Source organism: Mus caroli, unplaced genomic scaffold, assembly GCF_978045245.1.
Source record: "Mus caroli unplaced genomic scaffold, Mus_caroli_1 scaffold_9, whole genome shotgun sequence".
Classification (NCBI taxonomy): Eukaryota; Metazoa; Chordata; class Mammalia; order Rodentia; family Muridae; genus Mus; species Mus caroli.
In genome coordinates this window covers 19,351,257-19,374,262 of record NW_028227264.1, presented here as the reverse complement: position 1 = coordinate 19,374,262, position 23,006 = coordinate 19,351,257, and the positions used below count along the sequence as shown (strand labels likewise).

Sequence of the window (23,006 nt, the reverse complement as noted above, 5' to 3'; positions counted from 1 at the left end):
TGGCCTTAGGGGGAACAAAATACCCATGGAAGGAGTTACAGAGACAAAGTTTGGAGCAGAGACTGAAGGAATGATCATACAGAGACTGCTCCACCTGGGGATCCATCCCATAAGCAACCAACAAACCCAGACACTTGTTGCAGATGCCAACAAGAGCTTGCTGGCAGGAGCCTGATATAGCTGTCTCCTGAGAGGCTCTGCCAGGGCCTCACTAATACAGAAGTGGATACTCAGAGTCATCCATTATACGGAGCACAGGGTCCCCAATGAAGGAGTTAGAGAAAGTACCCAAGGAGCTGAAGGGGTTTGTAGCCCCATAGGAGCAACTACAACATGAACTAACCAGTACCCCCAGAGCCCTGGGACTAAATCACCAATCAAAGAAAACACAGGGAGGGACTCTAGCTACATATGTAGCAGAGGATGGCCTCATTGGTAATCAATGGGAGGAGAGGCCCATAGTCCTGTGAAGGTTCTATGCCCCAGTATAGGGAAACGCCTAGGCCAGGAAGCAAGAGAGGGTGGGCTGGGAAACAGGGGGAAGGAGGACAGGATAGGGGATTTTTCAGAGGGAAAACTAGGAAAGGAGATAACATTTGAAATGTAAATAAAGAAAATTCTAATAAAAAAATCCCAAACATTAACAAATGGGAAAAAAAATACAAGGTTTCAAAATACATTTCTGAGAATGCACCATATGTGATTTTCCAAACATCACAAATCTGAAGCAGGTCTTGGGAGCTACTTTAATTATAGCTTGGAACTGGACACTTGTGCCCTTCCTTTGCTTCAAAAAAAAAAAAAGTGTAAGAAAGAATAATGGGATCGACATTCGCCATTCTTGGATCTTCTGCAAATTCAGGGTCAATGTAGAAAAACACTGGCATATCCACTTCTTCTTGAGGATTCAACCTTTGTTCTTCAAAACAGAAGCAGTGTATTTTATTGAAATACTGCCCAGCTACAAACGGCACAACATTATATGTATAAATTACTGGTTTGTCAGTAGGATTCTTTGTTTTAAAAGATATTTTCTTTATTTACATTTCAAATGCTATCCTGAAAGTTCCCTATACCCCCCCCCTGCTCCCCTATTTACCCACTCCCACTTCTTGACCCTGGCATTCCCCTGTACTGGGGCATATAAAGTTTGGGAGACCAAGGGGCCTCTCTTCCCAATGATTGCGGACTAGGCCATCTTCTGCTACATATGTAGCTAGAGACATGAGCTCTGGGGGTACTGATTAGTTCATATTGTTGTTCCACCTATAGGGTTGCAGACCTCTTCAGCTCCTTGGGTACTTTCTCTAGCTCCTCCATTGGGGGCCCTGTGTTCCACCCTATAGATGATGGTGAGCATTCACTTCTGTATTTGCCAGGCACTGGCATAGCCTCACAAGAGACAGCTATGTCAGGGTCCCTTCAGCAAAATCTTGCTGGCATATGCAATAGTGTCTGAGTTCGGTGGCTGATTATGGGATGGATCCCCGGGTGGGGTAGTCTCTGGATGGTCCATGTCAGTAGGATTCTTAACTTTATAAAATGCCAGTGCAGTCTCTACTGGTACCACATAGATCTCTGTTTGCTGAGGTCTGAAGTTGCACTGGAGACGGCCATGAACGTCAGCATTAAAGGTGACTTTACTGATCGATCCTTAACAGGCACCCCGTTTTCAATCTGGTCCGATGAGTGCCCGGCCACTGCTGATCCTCAAGTCCAGTAGTCTGGCAGTAGAGCCTATAGAGGGGCACCTCAGCATAGGAGGCCCCTAGCATGCCCACGGGGGCTGCGGCCACGTAGGTGAGCACCATCTTGTTCCTCCGACCGCCACTCGTCCTCCTGTGAGCACTGGAAAGGGTTGCTGCTTCTCAACCACCTTGATGGCTGCGCAGGCGTTGGGACTCTGGCCTGCGTTTGGGTGCTTCTGTGTCCCCAGGCTTCTCAGTCCATGCCCCGCGCCTCCGAGCTCATTCCACCCGGCCCTAAGAACCAGCTCTGCATTCACCACAATCCTCCCTGACCATCGGGGCTGACTCCAGCCCTGGCCACACAAAGTTACAAACCTCCATTCCAGACACCAGAGCCCTCCAATAACCACCCCACCCCCAAAAAGCAACCTTCAAAATTTTTAGGTTTAAAGTATTTTCATAATATTAATGCTTAACACTGTTCACAACTGAGGTGACCTATTGGTTTAAACAATTGTTTTCTTGCTTTTTTATGTTTTGTTTGTTTAAAAGTTTCAAGCCTACAATGTAAATTGGTTCCTATAGGTGCAGGATGCCACAGTTGGCAGCTCCAGGCACTAAGAGAATCAGGAAAGATTACCTCTATCTCACGATGTTCTGAAAATGTTTTTATTCTTTAAATGTGTTTGTGACTAGCTGAACTCCTCATTTTCTATTTGCCCAAAGTAGCAGGAAATCTGTCTGAGATCCCCATTCCCAGCAAGTTGAGTGGACCAAGACTGTGACTTCTCAGAGCTGGTGATGTGACATGAACTGCAGAGTCAGCTTCTTTTGTATCGCAGACAACTGGCTTTATAAGCAGAGATGACCTTGAACTCTTGATTCTCCTACCTCTGAGACCCCCACCCCACCCCAAACGTTGAGATTACAGTCATGTATAACCACTGGACAATTTCATGCTCTCTGCACTTGGGGATGAAGTGAATAAGAGCAGAAGTGCTGTTTCCCATCTCTTATTTTCCAACAGAAAATGTGATTTAGAAATAAATGGCACTTTAGGTAGCCACCATCTCATGCATTTTACAGATAGATTTCATTCCTCTCAGGACTGTTTGGCTCATTTTTCTTAACTGAATGAAGGACAGTTAACATTGAATTGAGTACATACTTTTCCAAACATTTTCAAGTACAAGGCCTGGTACATTTCTTGCTGTTAGTGTCATCATCTGTCAGTATAGTCAGGGCACAGAGCAGCTTTGGGGAGGAGAAAAATAGCAGGCTCTGCTGGCTTATGAGAGCCACTTTCTTTGTTATATTAGTCATGTAGAACTCCTTGGGATATGGAAGGACTGTTAAAACTTTTAGTTAATGTCTCTCATAGTACATTGACTCTGAATGTATTTGTCAAGTTTTGGTACAGAGCTACTACAATAGACAGCCTTGTCCAGTTCCAAGCCTAGGCTGCTACTCAGATGTTTTGCCACATGTGTTGAGGGATACCAGTAGTCTGTTGCTGCTGGTTAGAACTTATTTTCTCCTGATGTTGTACTTCAGTTTATCACATGATGATGATGACTGCTGCCAAATCCAAGACTAAAGAATCAAATCCATCATTTTAGGTATCTCCATTTTCCTGTCACCTGTGAGGCTCTGGATGCATAGTTTTATACTTGAGTGTTTGCCTAACTAGTTTAAACTCTCAAATAGCAAAAATTTGGCATGCTAGTTCATATCTTTGGGAGTTAACATCAGGAGGGCCAGAAGTTCAAAGACATCATCAGCTGCATAATAAGTCCAAGGTCAGCCTTAGTTACGTGACCCCCATCGAAAGCAAACACATGCAAGACTGAAATAGAATCAGTATACAGATCCAAGAATAGGAATGCACTGTTTCTGTATGTAGGATATTGACCACAGAACAGAAGGGAAGCCTGCCTCATTCCAGTACTGCTGCATGTGAAGTGAGTAGTGGCCACTGTCCAGAGAGGTTACCTTTGGGAACTGCTGTCCGGCCAGCAGATCACAGCCTGGGTTCTAGCCTGGAAAGGCATTTTGGAAACCTGGAAGAGAAGAGGGGCTAGGCGACGAGAGAAAGAAAGGTAGCTAAGTCAAACAGATTCTGTTCAAAGCTCAATTTTACTGTTCCGCATGCAGTTATGAAGCAGGGGAAGGGGGCCCGATTCCCGCCAAATAATCTCAGGGTCCAGTAGCAGGGTGACCACATATATGGCTCTGAACAGCAAAGCGGCAGGTTCCAGCAGTGGGCATGGCAGAACAATTGAGTGGGAAGCTCCACCCCTGAGCAAGCAGGTTTCAGTCTGGGGGAGGGGAGACTACATCTCCTCCCTGTTGTTAATTAAAAAAAAAAAAAAAAGGCTGGCCTGAGGCAAAAAATTTATCTATGCTCAATAGTTCTGCCTGAATTCTTAGGACTAAAGAGAAAGCCCGTCTCCGTAGGACTTCCTAACTATTCTTATAGAAAACTGTATCTGGATAAGACTGCCCTTTCTATCCTAGTAAACAAATAACAGAAAAGCCCTGAGCAGTAGGCTCTGACTTTATAATGCTAATTAGTGCTGAATAGGTAACTTCCTAGTTTAATTTTAAGTAGGGCGTTGGAACCCTGGCGAAGTTTGACTGAACAAATTTGAAATGCACTTTATTAAGAATAACACTGAGTTGATATCCCTCCGCATTTTTGGATGACAGGTGGGAAACAGGGAGGAGGGGTATGACCGGCTCAGTAGTACAAGGCCAATTGGCTTTTTTAGGGTGGGAGGCTGTGAAGGGCTTATCCTTCCAACACTATGGTCTCCAACCTTTCTCCCCCCGCCCCCCTATAATTAAGTTTAATAAGGCCATGCTTAACTGAGGTGATCAAATGATTTTCTCATCCATAGATGAGTGGGCTTTTAACCTTGGCTTGGGTGGACATTGACCCGATTTCTCCCGTGGGTGCAGACACGACCCACACCTGTGGCTCTTGGTATCCTTTGGGGGAGGGGAGGCAGAGCCTTAGATATTTTGGGGTTTTAGCTGGAATTAGATACCAACCTCTAACAAACCGGGTATATTGCACAGGGAACTCGGAAATGTTCAGGCTGGACCTCCCCCTGCAGTAATTCTCTGCACCAAGCGATACCCTTACTGTATTTGTATGATCACGAACGAGTATGCATAGTTCTGAGTACTGTGCAGCTCCTAAAGGAGAATTGTCAACCTCAGATTTAGCAGCAAGGCCTAGACAAGAATTATGTCATTAGTAACACCACGATTTGTGGCTGAAATAGGAGGTGGAAGTCATCCTTCTCATCTCTGTTATTCCCACAGCCTGAGGAACTAATGGGACCTTGCACTAACAGCAAGGGTGAAAAGCCAGAGGTCAGCTAAGGGACTAAGCCCGTCTATCAAAATAAAAACCAATCTCTTTTATTATTCGAAATATCTACTTTTCTAGCCCTCTTGGTAAACCTAAATTTCAATTTAGACTGAAGGCCACGTGCTGGAATGTCTTTGGAATGAAGATAGCAGTTGCCACCTGTGTGTTCTTGGGGGCAGGGGATGCACGCCCACTGGTCTGGCTGGAGAATGTTGATTAACCTGCTTGAAAAACACAAGATCTAGACAATGAGAAAGTAGGAAAGCAGATCTTCTTTTGGGGAAGTCCAGGTACTTTATTTAGTTGCAAATTGTAAAGCTAAGGATAGTCTCAGGCCTCCTGTCGGGGAGCTAGCTCAGAGAGTAGCAGGAAAACTGCTTCCTGGGAGCCTGAGTCCCCAAGCTGAATTTTAAGCAAAAGAGGAATTTTAGTCTTTAGAATGATACTTAGGAGAAGATTCAGAATCTGTGTTCATCTGACAAATTAATCTCTCTGGCAGCCACTGTGCTCCATCTTCATTCGTGAAAAAACACAAACTGAGCCCCTTCCCCAGAGTAGAACTGGATCTGGACCCTTCTATTCCTTAGTCAGCGGGTCCTTCTATTTTACCAATGTATAAGAATTAGAAGTAACTGGATGCCAGTGGCGATCCGCTGCAGACTGACCTTTAATATCAGTTTGCAAAAATTTTAGAACAAATAAAGTAAAGGCAAGATGATCCTTTGGTGACCTTGGGGGATATAGCTGCCCCTGTTCTGTCTTAAAAAGCCAATTCTTTAAGGTGTGATGAGCATGTTCAACTATTCTTTGTCCCATGGGGTTATAAGGAATTCTAGTTTTATGTTTGATACCGAATTCCTTACCGAATGAAATAAAATTTTTACTACAATAGGATGGCCCGTTATCTGTCTTAATACGTTTAGGCAATCCCATGGCATTAAAGGCTTGCAGGCAATGATCAATTACGTTTTTAGAAGCCTCTCCTGTATGCAGAGAAGGGATCTTCACGGCATATTGAAGTTAAATGTACCACAGGTCTCAAATAAGGGTACTGATTGTGCAACATATAAACTGTCAGTAAAGATATTAAAAGCCTCATGTACAGACTAAAAGATCTTTTGTACTGCTGTTAATTCGGCTAACTGAGCCGAAAGGCCAGGAGTCTCTATGATAACTTGTTGATTATAAATAAGATATCTAGCTCGCCCTTTAGAGGAGCCATCAGTAAAAATCAATAGAGCACTATATAAAGGCTGTAAGGAAGTCATTTTAGGAAATATCACATCATGTACATTTAAAAATTTTATCAACCTATCTTGGGGATAGTGCTGTCTATAGTTCCCTTAAAAGTCTGAACAATGATATCTGGCTCTTTGCTGAAATAAGTTAATGTCTGCCTTCTTCCAGTGATCATCATCTGTGCCACTGCTTTGTGATATGGCAAAATATTCCATTTAGGAGAAATCTTTGAGTGTATCCACATTATAGGAAATTTTTTGCTATAGCAGTTCCATAGGCACATGAGTCGTATTAAAAATTAACAGATGCAACGGCAAGGAGTAATCTATATAAGTGACAAATTGCTCTTCAATAGCTTTTTCCACTAGCTGTAAGGCCAGCAATCCTTCTGATGTTAGGGATCTAGGGGAAGTGGGGGGTGTGCTCTGAATTAACTTTGCTAGATAATTTAGAATATAGGAATCTCTAACATTGGACTGAATAATTAGACCAGTCTAAGACTGAGTTAGAATGACTGGTCACACTGAAGAAAAGAGAAAAATCATTATGACTCTATTAAATGACTAATTTTACTAAGTCAGTACATACAGTCTCTGATGAACTATTGCCATAAAGTTAAAAGGCTAGAAGCTAGTCTAAACTGGACAAATAACAATCAAGGATGGATCTAAAACATGAATTTAATTTAGTTTTTTAGTCATTTCAATCAGGACACTGAGTCAACTTACCTGCCTGCTTGTCACACAAATTAATATGCTTCTGCAGCGTTCTGTGGAGAGAACCTGTTTTTCCCTTTCCCAATAAGGTAGCTGTTTTAGGATCAATCTATAAGCCAATAAGTAGATCCTTTTAAGATACTATAAAGCATTTATTAAATTCTTGACATTTAAATCTCAAATTTTGAAAATAAAGGAGAGAAGGAGGGGAGAAAGAAAGAAGGAGAGAAGAAGAGAAGTAGAGAAGGACTAGAGAAGGACCAGAGAAGGAGAGAAGGAGGGAATGAGAAAAGGAGGAGATAAGGAGAGAAGGAGTGAAGGAGGAGAGAAGGAGAGAGGGAGAGAAGGAGAGAGGGAGAGGAAAGAGGAGGAGAGAAGGATCTTAACAGTTCCATTTCCCCTAGAGAAATAGAAGTAGTCATCAATAGTCCCCCAACCAAAAAAAGCCCACAACCAGATAGGTTTAGTGCAGAGTTCTATCAGATCTTCAAAGAAGACCTAATTCCAACTCTCCTCAAATTATTCCACAAAATAGAAACAGAAGGTACTCTACCCAATTCATTCTATGAAGCCACAATTACTCTGATACCTAAACCACACAAAGATTCAACAAAGGAAGAGAACTTCAGACCAATTTCCCTTAGGAATATCGATGCAAAAATCCTCAATAAAATTCTCGCTAACCGAATCCAAGAACACGTCAAAGCAATCATCCATCCTGACCAAGTAGGTTTCATCCCAGGGATTCAGGGTTGGTTTAATATATGGAAATCCATCAACGTACTCCAGTATATAAACAAACTCAAAGACAAAAACCACATGATCATCTCGTTAGATGCTGAGAAAGCATTTGACAAAACCCAACACCCCTTCATGATAAAAGTCTTGGAAAGATCAGGAATTCAAGGCCCATACCTAAATATAATAAAAGCAATATACAGCCAACTAGTAGCCAACATGAAACTAAATGGAGAGAAACTTGAAGCAATCCCACTAAAATCAGGGACTAGACAAGGCTGTCCACTTTCTCCCTACCTGTTCAATATAGGACTTGAAATCCTAACCAGAACAATTCGACAACAAACGGAGGTCAAGGAGAAACAAATTGGAAAGGAAGAAGTCAAAATACCACTATTTGCAGATGATATGATAATATATATATATATATATATATATATATATATATATATATATAAGTAACACTAAAAATTCCATCAGAGAACTTCTAAACCTGATAAATAGATTCAGTGCGATAGCGGGATATAAAATTAACTCAAATAAATCAATGGCCTTTCTCTACACAAAGGATAAACGGACTGAGGAAGAAATTAGGAAACAAAACCCTTCACAATAGTCACAAAGAAGATAAAATACTTCAGTATGACTCTAAGGAAGTGAAAGATCTATGTGATAAGAACATCAAGTCTCTGAAGAAAGAAATTGAAGAATATCTCAGAAAATGGAAAGATCTCCCATGCTCATGGATTGGCAGGATTAATATCGTCAAAATGGATGTCCTGCCAAAAGCAATCTACAGATTCAATGCAATCACCATCAAAATTCCAAATCAATTCTTCACTGAGTGAGAAAGGGCAATTTGCAAATTCATTTTGGAATAACAAAAAACCTAGGATAGCAAAAACTATGCTCAACAATAAAAGAACCTCTTGTGGAATCACCATGCCTGACCTCAAGCTGTACTACAAAGCAATTGTGATAAACACTACATGGTACTGGTACAGTGACAGACAGACAGGTCAATGGAATAGAATTGAAGACCCGGAAATGAATCCACACACCTATGGTCACTTAATCTTTGACAAGGGAGCTAAAGCCATCCAGTGGAAAAATGACAGCATGTTCAACAAACGGTGCTGGCACAACTGGCAGTTATCATGTAGACGAATGTGAATTGATCCATTCCTATCTCCTAATACAAAGCTCAAGTCTAAGTGGATCAAAGACCTCCACATAAGACCAGAGACACTGAAATTTATAGAGGAGAAAGTAGGGAAAAACCTCAAAGATATGAGCACAGGGGAAAAATTCCTAAACTTAACAGCAATGGCTTGTGTTGTAAGATCAAGAAATGACAAATGGGACCTCATAAAATTGCAAAGCTTTTGTAAGGCAAAAGACACTGTCAATAAGACAAAGAGGCCACCAACAGATTGGGAAAGGATTTTACCAACCCTAAATCTGATAGGGGACAAATATCCAATATATACAAAGAGCTCAAGAAGCTGGACTCCAGAAATTCAAATAACCCCATTAAAAATGGGGTACAGAGCTAAACAAAGAATTCTCAACTGAGGAATGTCGAATAGCTGAGAAGCACCTGAAAAAATGTTCAACATCCTTAATCATCAGGAAAATGCAAATCAAAACAACCTTGAGATTCCACCTGACACCAGTCAGAATGGCTAAGATCAAAAATTCAGGTGACAGCAGATGCTGGCGAGGATGTGGAGAAAGAGGAACACTCCTCCATTGCTGGTGGGATTGCAAGTTTATACAACCACTCTGGAAGTCAGTCTGGCGGTTCCTCAGAAAATTGGACATAATACTACTGGAAGATCCACAAATACCTCTCCTGGGCATATACCCAGAAGATGTTCCAACTGGTAATAAGAACACATGCTCCACTATGTTCATAGCAGCCCTATTTATAATAAGCCAGAAGCTGGAAAGAACCCAGATGTCCCTCAACAGAGGAATGGGTACAGAAAATGTGGTACATTTACACAATGGAGTACTACACAGCTATTAAAAACAATGAATTTATGAAATTCTTGGACAAATGGATGGATCTGAAGGATATCATCCTTAGTGAGGTAACCCAATCACAAAAGAAGTCACTAGATATTCATTCACTGATAAGTGGATATTACCCCAGAAACTTAGAATACCCAAGATGCAATTTGCAAAACACAAGAAAATCAAGAAGAAGGAAGACCAATGTGTGGATACTTCATTCTTCCTGAAAATAGGGAGCAAAATACCCATGGAAGGAGTTACAGAGACAAAGTTTGGAGCTAAGACGAAAGGATGGACCATGCAGAGACTACACCACCTGGGGATCTATCACATAATCAGCCACCAAACCCAGACACTATTGCATATACCAGCAAGATTTTGCTGAAGGGACCCTGATATAGCTGTCTCTTGTGAGGCTATGCTGGTGCCTGGCAAACACAGAAGTGGATGCTCACAGTTAGCTATTGGATGGATCACAGGGCCCCCAATGGAGAAACCAGAGAAAGCACCCAAGGAGCTGAAGGGATCTGCAACCCTATAGGTGGAACAACAATGTGAACTAACCAGTACTGCCAGAGCTCGTTTCTCTAGCTGCATATGTAGCAGAAGATGGCCTAGTCGGAAAGAGAGGCCCCTATGTCTTGCAAACTTTATATGTCCCAGTACAGGGGAATGCCAGGGCCAAGAAGTGGGAGTGGGTGGGTAGGGGAGCAGGGTGGGGGGAGGGTATAGGGAATTTTCAGAACAGCATTTGAAATGTAAATAAAGAAAATATCTAATAAAATAAAATAAAAAAACTTTAAAAAACAGTCTAATAGCATTATTTTCTACTTGCCATGAAACAATTGTACCTTCAATTAAAAAACTTGAGCTCAATTATAATCAGTAGTAACTGCTTTACAGAACATAATTCTAGTTTCAACAGAAAAACAGCTTACCAACATTTATAATATCCAAACCAAATTTGCAACCCGGCCTAGAGAGCCAACTGGCTACATGATACCTGAACCATAGAGAGGTTCATTAATAATTGAGAAGTATGTTAAAGTAAAATTTGTCATTGTCTTTGGATAATACAATTAGGTTAAAGATAATGTGTGCAGAGCTGGGGCGTGGTGGCACACGCCTTTAATCTCAGCACTCGGGAGGCAGAAGCAGGCAGATTTCTGAGTTCGACGCCAGCCTGGTCTACAAAGTGAGTTCCAGGACAGCCAGGGCTATACAGAGAAACCCCGTCTCGAAAACATACAAACAAAACAAAACAAAACAAAACGATAATGTGTGCTTTTATACAACCTTTTCTACTTCATTTAAAAGCATACTATGGAGCTGGTGAGATTGCTCAGTGCTCTTCCAAAGGTCCCGAGTTCAAATCCCAGCAACCACATGGTGGCTCACAACCATCCATAACCAGATCTGACTCCTTCTTCTGGAGTGTCTGAAGACAGCTACAGTGTACTTACATATAATAAGTAAATAAATAAATAAATAAATAAATAAATAAATAAAATAAAAGCATACTACATTCCTAAAACAAAATTTCAGTGGTGTCTCTACTCTACAAACAACACTGTCAGTAAAGCAAGACCCAAAACTATCACTAGGTAATTCCAAAGAAAGATATTCTGAGTACACTGCAATAGCACACAGTTAAAAAACTACTCACTACCTCTTTTCATTTAAGTGCCTCAATGCTCTATGAAATCAGCCAAGTTATTGCACCAGCAGAAAAACACAGTAGAGCATGAGACTTAATCTCAGGTTCATGGGAGCCTGTAAGGAATTAAACACTCTAGTAGCCCATATAAAAGACACAGTATCCCAGTATTTTATTTACAAGCTGTAAGCCTAGATCAGGCAGGTTTAGAACTATACTAACCTATTTCCCAACCATAATGTCCCTTGTTACTTGCTGTTCCATGCACCCCCAGTGCCCTGGACTGAGAGGCAGCACCACAGTTTTCCCTTTCATTGGCCTAGCTAACCTGTTCCACAGTGCAGCAGATTGCATGGGTTTCTCCACCAACGGAGTGAGCTACTTGATGTGAGATTCATGGAAATGCAAGGATACACTGCCCTTTCTGGGGGCCAAACACATGACAGGTACATGGAGAAAGAATATGGAGGAATGGCTGGAGAAATCAGAAGCCAGGACACAAGAGTGTGAAAAACAAACCATTAGTCTATGACTAATAGGATTTTTAAACTTTGTTCTGTGGAATGAAAACTAAAGTTTCTATCCTGTTCTATAGAAAACACCTGCATCCTGGGAATCCAGGCAGGGGTAAAAAGCCCCAACCATATGCAGAGGTTAAATAGCTGTAAATGAAATCATCAAAGAGATGATTCAGGAAACAGCTCACAAAGGAAGACACAGATGGATCAGACACCCTGGTGACATTGACCTAATTTCTGAATATAAGGAACAAGAAATCAGTTTCCAACAAAAGCCACTAAGGATGCCCCATCTAACAACACAAGTCAAAATACTAGACCTAATTTTTATAAAGCTAGTGTGTAGAAGTCAACAATCCTAACTTCTAAACTAAAAGACAATCTAGTGGTTTCATCTATAGCAAATATTTTTACAAGCTCCAAATGAGTCAAAGATCTTAAGATATAAAAATGAATGTCATAAAGTTAAAACAAGGATATAGTATCAGGGTATAATATCCAGTTTTTCTAAGGAAAGATAATCACATTTTGTCAGTTCTCAATATCAAGTGGAACTTAAACATGTCCTCTAATATTTGGCTTCTGGTGCACCACTCAACATGAATGAAGGAGATATAAATTATAAAAGGCTATTAAATATTATAAAAATCCAGTGGCTAAAAAGATGAAGGTAATTAAGTAAACAAAGAAAATATTCTGCTGAAAAAGCATGTATAGCCAGACAGTGATGGAAAGCAAGACAAAAGATTAGTTTCCCGCTGCTTTCAAAGAACAAGTTCCTACCAAGGCCAAAATCTAGATGCAGACTTTTAAAACAAGCAGCTGACTTAGACTCTACCCACCAGACTGAGGAACAAAGGAATTTAGAGGTGCTACCAAACGTGCACATCTGTTTGTTTTCGGGTTTTTCCCCCCATTTTGACATATACTCACTAAGTATTTGCTTAGTGTTCAACATGAGAGAAATACTGTGTACTTCCTTCAGCTACACATTTCTTTGTGGTTTTAAAATTTATTCCACAAGTAAACCAATTAGAAAGACTTGCCAGTTTCTTTGGAATTGTAATGCAGGGTAGCAAAAACACATGAAGATATTATGATTGTAAAGAGTCTAGTTTTCCAAGAAAGCTATGAAAATATTTCTTGTAAGAAACAAGTTCACTCAAATAGGGTATACCATAATCCAGGCATTTAGATTCTGGTTCCTATAGAAGTTGTGTCTTTCCTTGAATCATGGTTTCTTTACTCTGTCTCCTTCCCTTGAAAGCACTATTTTCCTGGTGCCATCTCCCAAAGGCTGGGATTAGGCGCCATTGTTGTCTACGTTTAAATTCTTAAAAATCCTGAAGAACACAAACTTCATTGTCTTCACTGTGACATAATCCAAATGGCTAATAACTTATCTTGTTAGTACAAAAGAATCACCCCATGCTTTTCATTCCCAATCTAAATTTATACAAAGTAGACCGAGTTTCAGGAAAATACGTGAGGCAGTGCTGAAGGGCAAGCCTGCCCCCTCCCCACCAATCCATGCCACATAGCCACTGACAGGAGAACTGCTGCAGACTGCCAGTGCTTGCTGGCCACAAGGCCCCACTGTTCCCAACTAAGAGGAAAGGCAGAAAATTCTTGTAGAGGCTAGGAAGAAAATCCTGGGCACTGCCTATCAACATGGATGCTGGGTTCACCTGAAAGTCTATCACCAGGCTCTAATGGCTGGTCTCCGTGGGGCTGCGAAGTGTTCCACCAAACTGACCAAGGTAAAAGGAAATTATAGAAGTTGGAAGGAAAGACAGGGTAAGTCAGTAAGAAACTTTTGCAGGTTGATAAGAAAGTCCAGAGGAGGAGAAATGAAGGAAGGAAGGAAGGAAAGCGGCTAAGAAGTGAGCCAAGCAATGAAGAAAGAGAAAGACAAAGAGGATGAGGAAGATAGAGGTCTGGTAAGAAGAGAGAAAGATTAAACTCATAGAGAATCTAGGCAAGGAGATTTCAAGGGTATGAAAGAGCAAAGCTTCAGCAGACTCAGGAGAGATGGATGACAGCGGCAAATGGAGAGATTAACAGTGAGGAGAGGTGGAAATAGAGATGAAGGGGATTAGAGAGAGGTAGAGATGGTATAGGCGGGCAAGAGAAAGGGTTGCTATATAGAAATAGGAAGCATGATGGGAAGAAGGACAAAGCACAAGTGGTGAGACACAGCGACAGGATGACAAAGACAGAGACCAGTGTCAGATTCAGAGAAGTGCAGTGAGGCAGAAGGATAAACCAGGGCAGAGGCAAACTATAGGGGAGGGTGGGTCACAGGATGGGGATATGATAATTATATAACATCAAAAGGCATCAAAGACAAGGAGGAGGAAAAAAGGAGAGGTGGGGAGAACATTATATGAGATCTCTATTATAGTCAGGAAAACAGGAGCAAAGAGAGGTAAATAACAAAGATTAGAGCCTGGCAAGGTGTTTACAATGAGAGTGGCCACTACTCAAATCCTATCCATTGATCCCCTACCTGAAAGCCTATGTTCACATTAATTCACACTGTGAAGAACCTGCTTCTGTAATACACAAGGGAACAGTCTGATGAAGAGCTTCACTCATGGCTTCCCTGTCCAGAGATTCACCCATCACATCTTTGTCTAGCCTGTAGGTTATCATCACAAGAGGCTTCCTTGCAGAAGACTTGCTGGGGATTTCACACACTTTTGAGGTATTAACCAAGCAGCCTGGAGTTCAATACCCAATCTAAAAGCTGCTTACATAAAGAGAAAATCAGGAAAGAAATAAGTATGGTTATCAGGGACTTAGAGCCCTGCAGTGACAGCCCCTAGAAGTACCCAAAATACCAAGCAACCACCAGGAGAGAAATGACTGATCCTGTGGTGCCAATGATCCCATTGTACCTTGCATTTTTCAAACGATCTGAAATGTTTGAATGAACTGGCAGAGCTGAGAAGAAGGATGTACCCGAGAGCCCAGGGGACTCAGCCAAGAACATCACCAGATGTTGGGGATCAACACCCAAGGGTCCCTTTGCTTCCACTCTAACCGGTGCTGGTGCTGTTGGTTACACTGCTTCAAGTAATCTGGAGCAGAGGTGGAAGGTCCAACCTGGGAGGGTTTGTGTGTGCCCAGCTCGAACGAGGTGTTCTGTGGGAAAGCAGACATGAGCAGGGCAGCAGAGGTGGTGGTGCAGGGCAGAAGTGAGCAGCACTCTGGAGTCAGACCACACTAACTCAGTGTACAGCCTTAGGGCAACACACTTCATTGCACTGTACCTCAGTTTCCTGCCTGTAAAATAGGTACCAAGTTATCAACCCTATTTATGAGCAATGGTTTACAGTGCTGAGCACATCCTCCAGTTCCAAAATACATGCATTGGCATTAACTGACATGAACAGAGGGGAGAGGCTAGTGAGCTATGCAGTAAGGTTGGGAGGTCCCCACAACAATTGGCCACCACAGATGGGAGAGATCAGAGCATGAAAGACAGGGAAGAGATTTCTCTTGAAGGTTGAGAAATATTTATTGATGTTATTTCTTTATTTTTAGGCACTAGGATTTGTACCCAAGCTTGGCAAAGGATGGGCAAGTATTTTCATCCCATAGGCAACAGCTCCATCATGTTTTAGATGAGCACATGAGAGGAGTCTGACTGATCCTAGTTGGGGCAAACAAACCCATGTTTTGACCATACTTTTCCCTCTAGCCCCACTGTGATCAATTTAACCTCAGGCTGGCTGCATGACTGTAGTATACAAGGAAATCTGCTCTCAAGGAGAGCAGAGGAAACCAAGAAGCCTGGTGTAAGTCTCTGAGCCAGTGGCAAGAGTCTGCCTGTGAAGATAGGAACCTCTGTTTGCAGTTCCCAAACAGCCCCAGCCTTCTCCCTAGCTTGGTGTGGGTCCATGGCCAGACAGGCCCCTGGAGGTAGCATGGAGGGAGCCTCCTGGCTGTAGGAAAATGGCAGACACACCCTTTTCCGTGACACAAGCTGTAGGTTGGTAATGATGTTGAGTCCTAGTGTTGTTGAGCACAAGCTTCCCCTCTGACCTGACCTCAGTGACTTTACTTACTTAGAGGCCTATTGTGCAAAGAGTTGCCATAGAAGAAAGCAACTTAGGTGGCTCTCTACTGGTGGAGTGCTACCTTGGCCAGTAGGAAGGGGAGCTGTTTCTGCTGTTCCTCCCTGCTTCCAATACACCTGAGCCTAGCCTTCCTGGCTCACTGACTGCCTATAGCCTTCCATGACTAATAATGTCCTTCCTATTCCCTAGTGGCTACCTATGGCTCACTTTCTAAGAGACCTCTAATAAGTACCTCCTCTCATAAGCACCTCCACTGTTTGGTCTTGGCTGCGTTGTACCCACCCCAGGAGAACTCACCTTACAAAGTCCATAATAGCTCATCTCTGTGGAACTGACAGTGTCAATGATGGCAGTTTCTGTTGCGTGAAATAATAAAAATCAAATCACCATGTTCCTGTTCATGAGCTGGCAACTCCCTGTTCGTGTGGTCTAGCTGGCCATGCACTTTTGGACAATGGCCGACCTGTTTCAATCTCTCCACTAAGCTCGCTAGGTTCCCTCTGGTGGGTCATTATCACACTGACCCCATACTTCAAATCCCCCAAGGCCTTTGTGGTGTTCTTGGCGCACACCCACACTTTGCTGTCCTACCTCTCTCTCTTGAATCTGGATGATTCGCCACGTGACAGAAAACACAACACAACCTTGGGTTTCTCTGTGTAGCCCTGGCTGTCCTGGAACTCATTCTGTACACCAGGCTGGCCTCGAACTCACAAATTTGCCTGCCTCTGCCTCCCAAGTGCTGGGATTAAAGGCCTGTGCCACCACACCTGGCTCTAAAATCCTAATCTTGTAAGCCATATTAAATCTAAATCGTCTGCTGGCAACTCCTGACCAATCCACCATTGAAACCAGGAGATACTCGTAGCTACATCTTGCCCTCATGCTGTCAATGTCCAAAAGGAGCCTAACTCTCTCCTGCTTCCTCTTTTCCCCTGTCCAACCAGGAAGTCCTGCCAACTAGCCCAGGGATTGGCTCCTTTATTCATTAGGAGACTTGTTCACAAGAAATCCCCTGAGTATGAATCACTCATTGTCCACCACACCTCCCAGAAGAGATGAATTAGCCTCAATATACAAATAGCACCAGGCCCATGCACAACAGGTCTCACTATCTGGCCTGTGCTGTTCTTAAGCTTCTGGGTTTCTGTGAACCTTGCCTCAGCTTTTCAAGAAGCTAGGACTCCAGGCAAGCCTACCAGTTCATTTTAAAGAAGAAAGTGTGGCCTAGAGAGCCCAGCTAAGTCACTGTGTTTGGTAATGCATTTGTATACTTGCTGTGTCATACTTAACTTCTGAAGCACTTCAGACAATGAGAACATGCCAAGGAGCAAGGAGCAGAGCCCCAGGAGCTTCCTTTTGACTGAGGAAGAAGAAGGAAGTGACCTGTCGGTTATGGGAAGAGGAACGGAGAGCCATCAAGGTCCCTCAGAGGGGGCTGCGGAGGCCCAACATTGGTGTCAGTTTGTGAAGATCATGCAAAAAGATGTCAGAAGGCTGAGGGGGCAGCACTTCATGTTGAGAACTATAGGTCGTAGAGGGAAGAAGTGGATGGAAGTGTTTCGGGCATCAAGAGGAGACCCTGAGGAAAAGAGGAGGTTGGCCCACAATGAAGCTTTGCATTTTGTTTTTTGTCTACTCTTAAGAGTTGGGAATGGGGGCTGGTGAGATGGCTCAGTGGGTCAGAGCACCCGACTGCTCTTCTGAAGGTCCAGAGTTCAAATCCCAGCAACCACATGGTGGCTCACAACCATCCGCAACGAGATCTGGTGCCCTCTTCTGGAGTGTCTGAAGACAGCTACACTGTACTTACATATAATAAATAAATCTTAAAAAAAAAAAAAAAAAAAGAGTTGGGAATGGCTTCCCTATGGGGCCAGAGCCCAAGCAGTAGAATCAATTACACTTTTTATTTACTTAAAAGGTCTTACATGTCTGCTGTAGCATTGCATTTTTACTATATAAGCCAATGTCATCTCACCCTCTTTCAGTAAAGGCTGCTACAGACATGAAGGCCTTTGTGTATATTTCTTTGCACAGGAATGATAGAATTCCACACGTTAATAGATCACAGACACCAGCAGCTGGTGTGTCCTGGAGCAGGTATACAAATGAACAAGTACACACCAGGGAGGCACACACTGGGCAGGTGCACATGAGAAAGGCTCAGTGAACCATGGGTACAGCAATTGGCCAGTGCTAAAGGTCCTCTGCTAACACTTTACAGTGCTACTGACTAAGGGCACAGGATATAGTCAACATTCCTCAAACACTACAGTTAAATCAGCTACTGGAAAACCCTCGGAGACAAACTTCCAGCCAGCATTACTGTTTTATCCAAGAATAAGTGCATTACAAACTACCTAGGCCCTGAATAATCTATGGTCATCACTTTGCTGAGCCTCCAGCAGGGGGCTCCTTGTTCCATTTTTGAGTGCACAGCCCTGTGTACCTAATGGAAGAAATGGAAACAGAAATCATTTTATTAGTTCTGAAGAGAGGGGGTAATGGCAGGGCCTGCGGTAAAGGTGTGAACCTTACTCAGCATCTCCAGAGCTCTAATTCAGGACGTGACACAGACATAAAATGGCTTACTTGTCCGTAAGCAGCCCAGGACAAACTTATGGTGGGAAATCACAATGGTATGATTGCTAAGCTCATGTGCCACTCTAGTAGGTCACACCCAACAGCTACTCTTCCTGGACATTAGGACACTCTGTCTACTCTCTGGTATATTCCATCCTTGCAGGGGGCCTTTCCTCCATGGAAAAGCACTGGTGCATGAGGCTGACATCCACATTAATAGGAGTTGGATGACATTAAATGAGTGTGTACTTCTTTAAGTCCTGTGCCAAATATGGGGCTCTGGTTCTCCCATCCAAGGATCAAGAAGGCCAATTTCTAGACATTTATTAGCAGTAATCTCCTCTCTACAAAGAATTTCTTTTTGACCATTTTATACGTGTATATATGTTGAACATAGCCACCTTGAATTCTGCCCAGTACTTCCCTTCCCATCTTCATAGCTTTTGTCTTTTTCTTTCTTTGGTTCCCCACATGTCTCACTGCATCATGCAGAAATGTAAGGAGAACTCATTTATTCCACAGCACTCCTGGGCACCTGGCCATATCGAGTGCTCTACTGTGCTAAACTGAACTAGTCTGGGGTTCAGAGAGGTCTGATGCATAAGCCCCACCTGTACCTGCTGCATCTCTCACTCTGGTCCTGAGCAGGATTTGATGAGGCCTTGCCTGGATGACTGTGCCTACACTTCAGTGGACTCATTCCTCTTAGGACCTGACTCAGGAAGGACAACAGATTCTTCTTTGGGTTGGGAGTTGGGGACATGACTGAGAGGAGAGGTTGGGGCTGAGAAGAGAAGCTATGGTCAGCCCTGTGCTGAGATGTGGTGTGTATAGGGAAAGAAGAGTTGGAGAAGCAGGAGTGTGATTTGCTGTCAGTGGTAAAGGAAAGGTTTTGGGGCTAGGGGAGGTCAGCTGCTGCTCTTCACAGGGAGATGAGGATGAGGATGGAGAAGTGACACTTACAACATAGACCCCTGTCTCCTTTTCAAATAACAGGACCAGACCCCTGTGTTTTGAGAGACCATGGTCTCTCACAATAACACCACAATTCCCAGCTTCCACACTGCAGTCCAATGTGGTTATGTTTGGCAAGTGGATGTAAACATATTTCTAGGAAGGAACAAAATTCTAGGGAATTTTAGGGAGTATGATGTGATGTCTGAATGTAGAATAACTATGTAGGAGTATAGCTACATTGGACTCTGAGATGACCTTAACTGGCAATTACTCAGGACAAATCACAAAGACCACTGCTCTAAGAGATTTCATATGGAATACATTTTTTCCTGTTTAAGTCATTACAATATGGAATGGCACAATACTTAGCAATCAAACTTAATTCTAATCCATGACAGTATTCAATCTGGTAACAAATTTGGAGGCACCACAGTTAAGGCAAAAGGAGATGATACTAATGACAATGATGATGGCAAAGATGATGACAAGGACGATACCTACCTATACCTAACAAAACTTGCCATCCTGTCTCAGCCTTCCAAAGGCTTCCATTACAGGCATTCGCTGCCACGCTCTGCTCGTCCTTGCACTTTACAGTTTACAAAGCCCTTCTACAACATTTTCTAGCTTGATGTCCACAGCTGTACTGTGTTCTTGCAGATATTCTTTTTATGGACGAGGAGGCTGGAAGATCAGTGACTAACCATGGCCTCACTGTGTAATGTCTCTACAGGCGTGTGTGTTTAAACACTAGGTCTCCAGCTGATGGCGCTGTTCTGGAAAGTTGCTGAGCCTTGCTGGCAGTAGTATCCTAAAGCCAAGGCTTGAAAGTTACAAATCAGCACAGTTCTCTGTGTCCTCATCTACCTAAAGGTGACCGAGCTGTGCCACCAGCCCCACTGCTCTTGGAGTGAGCAGTTCCTGTTACCATATCTCCCATAACACCCTGTGATCCCTCAAACCATACCTTGCTTCTGACTGGTATTTTATCAGGGGCCAGAAAACTTACATACCTAGAAAATACATTGCAGACCTATTGCCTCCCTTGGCTCCTGGCTCCTCCTTGGCCAGCTCTTTGGAAAGCAAGTGAGCTGATGGTGCTTAGGCTTTTCCTGAAGCTGGGTGAAAGACTGGAAAGCCCAGAAGAGATACAATGTAGAGGTGGGAGGAGTTCAGTTGTGGAGCACTAGCCTAGCATATATGGCCCTGGCTTGCATCCAGGAAAATAAAACAGAAAATTAAAACAAGAAAAAGAAAGCTTTTTGTTGTTGGCTTTTGTTTTGGTACAGGAAACACCTTGTACATAAAGGACTTCTGCTGTTAAGGATGATATGGTGGCCAGGAGGCTGTGGGGCTATCAGAGAAGGCAATAGCGAATGGCCAGCTCCATTGGAGGGAAATGTGTTTGCCAGTTTCCTGGCATGGGAGCTCATTCTAGAAGGAAGCAGGAGTCCTCAGATGATTAGCCAGAGTCTGTGAGTGTCCTGAGACCTTTTATTTATTTATTTATCCTTCAGGCCAAGCTGGGAGTTAGAAAGTTGCCACAATCTTTTCATACTGCCTTTCCCCTTTAGTTACATTGTTTTGAGACAGGATTGTTCACATAGCTCAGGTTGGCTTTGAACTCAACATCTAGTGGAGGATGACCTTTAACCTTGACCCTTTTAAAGACTGGGATTGTAAATATGTGCTACCACCCTTGCCTTCAGTGATGACTTAGCAGACTTCTTTCCAGTCTTGAAATCTGCCTGAGAGGTGACAGTGAAACTGGGCTGGTATATGCCAGTTCTTTGGCCACAGTGCACAAAGACTGATTCCTGACTTCAGGCTGCTTACCCAGATTCTCACTCCCCTTGCAGATGGCCCTCTTTCTCCTATCTCCACATACAGTTTTTCCAAGTTCTGCTCTGGGGAGCAAGAAGCTACAGAAATCCCATTCTGCCCAGGCCCCATGGTCTCTGTAACTTTGAGTTGCTCACCCCAGCTTGGCTGTGGAGGCACATTAAAGCAAGCCTCACCCCATCCAACTGTAATCTACCAACTTGCTCTTTCTCTTTATCTCTGGTCTGGGATTCCTGCCTGTGCAACCTGGCTTTGATATTTGTTTCTGAGTTCTCTGATTTGACAACTTACCACATTGCCCTGTAACTTTGGGTGTCTCAGGATATTGATGGTGTGCACTCTGCTTTGTCCCCTGCTCTATCTTATCTACTTGGCCCTTCATGAGAAACATTCTCTCTGATTTGGGTGCTACCAAATCCTACAGCTAAGTAGTATTGTAAGTGGCCTTGCAGTCGCCTGTGGTACCCAAGCTCTGTCCCTGGCTCTAGTTGACCCGTGAGGGAGACACTCGGCACATCCCATAGCCATTTCTGGTTGTTCAGGAAGGCTCTACTCTCTCTAGCTGCTAAGGATGCAGCTGAGAAGAAATCCAAACCCCCTGCCCTCAAAGAGCATTTGCATGGAAGTCACAAAGTGTAGTCTATTAACTCCACTCATAAATGGTGACCATTGAATCCATCCCCTAATTTGGGGGTCTGTTCTCTATTAGAAGACAGCAACACACAATCAGCAAATGAAGTGAGCCACGAATGACAACAGTCCTAATATCTTAAATGAAGGTCCAGCTGTTGTGCTCCATGGGCAGTGATAGGATGGAGCTGAGGGTAATTCCTGGTGGAAAAGATCCTTCATGCCCCCAGGTGGTCTCCAAGGAAGACTGGCCACTTCCAGGTGGGGCTTGAGCCTGTGTGACCTGGGAACTCTTTTGAGCTATAAGGTCTTGCTGACAGTTTTGGGACTTTAGACTATCAGGTGACTTCTAAGCATGTTAAAGTTTGAGAAGTCACTGGGTTAGACTTTTTCACCAATTCCAGAGGCAACTCCACTCCCAGGCTATAATGACAATTTTTGTTGATTTCTTCTTCTCAATAGAGCAGACATTTGGGATGGAGTACAAGAGCCTGGGAAAAGTTTATGGTCAAACAGTATAGTCATTGGTGTGAAATTACTTTTCCCTTTTAGAAAGCGATAACAGGGGCTGCAGAGATGGCTCAGTGTTGCCCTTGCAGAAAATCTAGTTCAGTACCCAGCACCTACTTGGCAACTCTCCATTACCTGCAACTCCAGTTTCAGGGGACCAAGTCATGTCGTCTCCCATGGGCATTGTGTGTATATGGAGCACAGGTTTGCATGCAGCAACACACACATATGGAGAATAAAGGTAGTAAGAAAAATCTTTTCAAAAATAACAATAAAAAATGAATGTAAGAAAATGAAATTCCCAAAAGTTACTTTGACATATAAAACTTTTGTTTGTTTTTCTATAAGAGAATCTTGCACTGTAGCTTACCTGAACTAATTCAAGATTCTCGTTCTCCTGCCTTCATCTCCAGTGTGTTAGGCATATAGTAGTATGCTTTGC

General features: G+C 43.1%; 1 pseudogene; it reads right to left on the bottom strand.

The window, feature by feature from the left end:
* Positions 1 to 746: 746 nt before the first annotated feature.
* On the bottom strand, positions 747 to 22,730 carry LOC110289220 (cytochrome c oxidase assembly protein COX11, mitochondrial-like; annotated as a pseudogene).
* Positions 22,731 to 23,006: the final 276 nt, after the last annotated feature.